This window comes from Thermobia domestica, chromosome 14 (genome assembly GCF_964235325.1).
Source record: "Thermobia domestica chromosome 14, izTheDome1.hap1.1, whole genome shotgun sequence".
Lineage (NCBI taxonomy): Eukaryota > Metazoa > Arthropoda > Insecta > Zygentoma > Lepismatidae > Thermobia > Thermobia domestica.
This window is the reverse complement of record NC_137467.1, coordinates 157,209,960-157,215,959: the sequence shown is the minus strand read 5'-3', so window position 1 is coordinate 157,215,959 and position 6,000 is coordinate 157,209,960. Positions and strand designations below refer to the sequence as shown.

At 27.9% G+C, this 6,000-nt stretch overlaps 1 long non-coding RNA gene across 3 annotated transcripts in view; it reads right to left on the bottom strand.

The window, feature by feature from the left end:
• Positions 1-353: 353 nt before the first annotated feature.
• LOC145670438 (uncharacterized) overlaps positions 354-6,000 on the bottom strand; it is an 84,645-nt gene continuing 78,998 nt past the window's right edge. For 2 of the 3 annotated variants that reach the window (XR_014128319.1, XR_014128318.1), the window contains exon 3: positions 416-1,198. This is a non-coding gene — a long non-coding RNA (uncharacterized LOC145670438). Of the gene's footprint in view, positions 1,199-6,000 lie in introns of all 3 variants that reach the window. The other variant, XR_014128320.1, reaches the window with a different exon arrangement.

Below are 6,000 nucleotides of genomic sequence, written 5' to 3'. Positions count from 1 at the left end.
CGGAGCGGTTCTTATCGTATTCAGCATCCAAAAACTTCAAAAAAAACTTCATTTGGCCAAAAAAAACAGTGCAAGTAAAAAAAAAACAAAAAATTTATAGTTTCTGTTCCGGCAGCAAAACCAAAAAAAAAGCTGCAAAAACAACAAAACATCATCACAAAAGGTTCTTTGGTAATGGTAAAAACTCACCATATATCATCAATACCCAAAAAGGTATTTGCTAAATTTATGCACACATACGTCAAACCTTACAAAGTGGTACCTTTATCTCAAAATTCAACAAAATTGCAAACTCTGAAGGGAAAAAACATAGAAGTTCAAAGTTTTAACAATCTAAAACTGTTTCGCTGTTCAAAAAAAAGAAAGAATTATTAGAAGGATAAAAAAAAAACTTAGTTTATAGGTTAAGGTTAGGTTAAAATATTATATAGGGTAAATATATAGTTGTAATTAAAATTAAAAAAAAGGATGTTTTGTCTTGTATAATCTCCAAAAAATTTTTGTAGTAACAAAAAAAAACAAACAACTTAAGAAAAACTCATAAGTTCAGATTTTTTTTTTCTCCGAAGCTCCCGGAGGATGTTACCTTATGCTCAGCATAACGTAACATGGCCCAATGCTTTTGAGCACCTTGTATATTGGCAGGGAAAAGTTTAAAATTTATTTAAAATGTAAAAGAAATTTTTATTTATAGTAAAAAAACCGTAGGTCAAAAATTTTGCGTAATTTTAGTAAAACAAATCGTTTCAATGGATGTTATATAAAGATTACATAATTATTAATTATATTTTATATATTTTACACATTTATCCATAAATATATCATTATTTTAAACAAATAAGTGTATATTTCAGCTTTTTCAATGGTTTTCAGTTCATTTCTATTCATATTTCGGCATAAAAAATCTTCACAAAAAAGCTAAAAATTTTATTTCGTAAAATCTTCTTCAAAATTCCAAATTAAAAAAGTCAGCCATAATTTCTTCTTGGTGCATCTCTTTGTTTCAAAGTAAATTTATTTAATTAAATAATCCACAATCACAGCTGCGGCTGAGATTTCGGTTTTCTTTAATCTTCACACAAAAGCCTATCATCCAATCATTACATCATAATTATCTTCCAATTAAAAATCATCTTCTTGTAACTCTTTGTCTTACGGCATCAGCCATTTCAAGAGTCAAACGTGCAGTGTCTAGCATCTGCAAAAATAGTAAAATAATTTGTAATTACGTTAAATTATATTAAAATTCTTCGTTCTGGCAAATATTAAAAATTGTCATCAAAAACAAACGTGCTGTGTTTGGTGTTTTCAACAAAATTATTAATCCAATAATATTCCAATTGTAAAATAATTTCATATAACATAATAAATACTAACATAATAAATATCTAGTGTTGCAAAATAAGCTCCTTAGCAAATTTTGCGTTCTCGGTCAGCCAAAAAACCTAAAAAAAGCCAAAAAAAACAATAAAAAAAACATTAAATAGTTGTGCAAACATCAAAAAAAAAAAGTCAAGCAACGCTCGATGGCTTTTTCTGGAATGGTGTTATAAAAGTTAGTATCCTAAACTGTTTTCAAACCACAATTTAAAAATTTCCCAAAAATCTCAAGTAAAAAAATCGTCAAAAACCTTTTTTTTTGTTATTAATATATCCATTCAATATCTGTGTAAAAAAAAATCTCAAATAAATAAAAAATAATAAAAGTAAAACTCACTCCAGGTATTTGGGCTTCAAAATTTTCCTTGTTCTAACAAACAAACATGTATAAATATATTTTCTAATGTACGTGTAATATCCGTAATATAAAGCATTAAGTGCATAAAATTTCCCTCAACGCCGCACACATATAAATTCAGGCAATGTAACATCGTGTTTTCATTCAATAAAAAAAAACTAAAATCTCAGCACAAAACAATTGTTATAATCTCAAAAAAATGTGTGTACCACACACACATTTTCCCCAATAAAAAAAAATGTTTTAAATTCCCCAAAATCTTAAAAAATATTCATTTTCGATAACTCAAAATTAAGTTTATTAATTTTAGCATGTTTTTCTTTAGTTTTTAAAATAAAATAATTATAAATGTTAATTTCATAAATAAGTGTCAAATTCACAGCTGCTGTCAAATGCAAGGGTACATACATTTTTGCGTACCGGTAACTAAAAACTTTCAACAATAGGCTAAACCTACGTAATATTTTAAAATCTAATACCCATCAAGTTAAAAATTGCAATTTTTTTAAATTACTAGTAAATGCCTCTTTCTTTTATTTTTAATAAACTCAATATATATTCAAAGCAACACTACTGCAAAAATAACCACTGCGTCTTCGGTATAAATGTGGTAGCAAAACAAAACAAAATATAAATGCAAAATAAGTATGGTGCTTTATAAAATATATGTGTGATTTTTTTTATATATATATATGCTTGTTTAGGTTAAGTTAGTATAGTTAAAGTAAGACTTTAGGTTTAAGTATGTCAATATGTACATGAATGTTTTGCCTGTGCTAGATTGTCAGGTGGGTCCAAACTAAAAAAAGGTCACAAAAAACATAAATCCTCTACGCCGGCCACAATCTCAATGCACAAAGGAGTGTAAACACCAAAAAATATATACAAAAATAAAATTAGCTAACCACAACATATAGGCAATAAAGTTATTATTTTCAATAGTATATTGTATTTCTATTGTATCCTTTTATTTATTTTTGCGTGTCAAAACAATGTCAATGTTCTAAAAAACAAAAATATTAAATAAATATCAAAAAATATAAATATTTCAAAAATATAAACAAAAATAAAAAATGTTTCAGCTCTAAAAAGTATAAAAATCAATCTTATTAAATTTTATTTAAATGGGTATGTCAATTTAATATAAATATTTTCCTGTTATCAAATATTTTGTCCAATAATACATTCATAAATATTTTAAAAAATAAAAGTTACTAGCCGTAAACGCATCTTTCTTTTCAAATACAAAATCTAGCTATCTTATAATTTTAAAAAATAATAAAAATACATAGTTAATGTTTTCAGTATGCATGCAAAGCATGATCAAAACAAAAAACAGTATATATAAAATAAGTTTACTAAAAAAACAAAATAGCTATAAAATTCAAAAAAAAAACTTTCCTTAGTGTAACCAAATTAAAAACAACCAAATCTATAAAAATTTCTCATTTTATCAATTTCAATCAAAATCTCAGTTTAAATTTTTTTTTAAATTACAAAAATTCTATTTCAAAATTTTTTTTTAATAAATTCAAATAAAGCTTTCACAAACAACATCAAAATCTTCTTTATACTCATTGCCAGCTCCACTCAAAGGTCGGTGTCCTATGTCTATAATCGTAATTCACAACCTATTTCCAAATAAAAAGTAAATAATAAACTACAAGCCTAAATATCAAACTATAAGTCAAAATAAAAAAAAATTTAAAAGCTTTATATTTCGGGCCAAATTTAAATTCTATTTTCCACAAATAATTAACTTAGTAAATATATCAATAACTGTTAATAACAAGCCCATACGGGCCCAATAAATTCAATATCACTAGTCAATAATACATTCAACATAGCATGTAATCTCAAAAAAAACATCATACAAAAACACAATTCATTTTACTTCATATTATATTTTTATTCATATTTTATATATAAATATAATATTTTTTTTTTATTGTTAAATAATGTCTATTGTGCCAGAAGTTTTAAGATTGATTTCATCAGTAGAGAATATAATTTGATAATGGTCCTTGCCTCCTGGACCAAAATAGACATTCCAATGAGTATATATATAATGATGATTTTTAACTATAGTTATATCTGGTACGCTCTTCTCGGTTTTAATAAGGCTTAAGTTTAGAGTTGCCCCTCCAGTCTGAAGGTGCCCTTGAACTTTGCAACATACAAAAAACAGTGCTTAAAGTATTAAAAATTGTTACATTTCACTTAACTTTAGTACTCCGTGGGCTTCGCAAAAATTTAAAAGGTTTTCTTCATTATTTTTGCGCATCCGTTACACCTGTTCGCCATATTCACCATATTTTACAACTACCATGCTGCTGAAACCTTCCGCATCCGGCAAATAGTACTAACTTCCACATATCTTTTCTCGCATTAAACATAACTCTCCTGCCGAACTTACATTCCTAAACATCAAATAAAAACTCCAAATTATCATTTCTTACCTCACTTCTCCTGTAAATTTTCCTGATTTTTATAAAAAGCGGAGGGGTAACTCTAAACTTAATTCTTTAATAATTCTGGTTGGATTACCATCATTCATGACAAGATGTTGAGAGATAGCTAATGCTTGTATAAAATTATTTCCTGCGGTATTTCCTTTAGAGCTTCCAAACAGCTTACTTTGTGTCTTCATATCTCCAAGAATAAAGTCAAAATCATATTTCGAAAAGATGTTTTCCCAGAATGTAACATTTGGGGTGATATGTGGAGGAATATATAAGTTTAAAAAATAAATATTTTGTAATAGTACAGATAAATATTGAATGTTATGATCTGGACAATTAATATTGATGTGATCAATTTTGAAATTTAGATTAGTTTTGATGCAAAAAGCAAGTCCTCCATATCCATCTTCTCTATCTTGTGCTATTATATTATAATTCTTGATAGATATTGGAAGATTAGGTTTTTCCAGATTTCTTGTAAGATTATAACATCCGGATTAAAGAATGTTATTAATTTTTGAATGAAAAGGATTTTGTTATAGATGCTTTGGCTATTGGATTGAATAACACTAAATGATGAAGTCGCCTATTTTTTTTCCCATGATCTATATTTTTTAAGGTTTAAAGTATGATATATCTGTGTTACTATATTTTCTAAAAACGAGTGTGAAGCATCTATCTTTTGTGACGAAAATATAGTTGCCATTAATTTCGTTAAAGCTTCAGTGTGTTTCAACGATAGTTGTTGTAAAGAAGATTATTCATTTAGATTTGCGTTGTTATTTGTATTTGAGGATGCTTCAGGTGAGGAAAAGTTAGAGGTTTTTCCTCTGAGAGAGGAGATATGCTTATTTTGCAATAGTTTTTTAGTTGTATTGAGGTTATCTAGATTCACAGAAGCATCTATGATTTTTGAAATGATAGTTTCCTGCATTCGATGTACAATCCATTTTATTTCGTGTCTCACAGGTTGATAATGATTCACATTGAAGAAAATTGTATTGGAGATTTTGGAAGAGCAATTCCGATGAATTAAGGGAGTGTGATGGTTGATGGGGATAGAGAAGCTGCCTGATTTCTGATCTAATCTCTTTCTTTTTGTGCGGGGAGTTTCATATTCAATGTTAAAACAGGATTTCTTCATTTGTGAGTTTATCAATTTATTATTACTATTTAAGATTATGCTTGCATTAAGCTTGGGGAATTCTTTCTGTAAGGGAGATTTGTTTCGTAACATGACTAAAGGGGATTGAATCTCAGAAGAAAATGTAGATATCTTACCTATTCTATTACTTGCTTCATAGAATGAAAGTTTATGCAGACCCATGAGTTGCATGATCTGCATTTGCCTTTTTCTCTCCTCACATTGTTCAGAATCTGCTTCGTGTGAAGCTTCACAATTGACACACTTTGCGTGTTATTACAAATTTCTTTCTCATTCGGCTGACCACATTTTTTTCACAGTTTGTGTTTTAATTTACAAGAACGGAGTATATGCCCAAATTTCCAGTTTCCATATTTACACTGTCTAATATCTGGGATGTAAATTTCCACTGGTATGGATAAATAGTATATTTTGATATCTTTATTGAGCTGTTGGGAGTCGAAAGTAAGTACAACAGATCGGGTAGGAATTCTACCTTTTTTATGATCAAAGCGAAATGTCCTACGTGCTGAGGTGTCAGGAACTTCACTTTTAATGTCTTTTAATAGATCATCCATAGTGATATCAGGATCTACATCTTTTATCATCCTAGTTGAAAACAAAATGTGATTCGGGATAAATGCTTCCCATTGGAT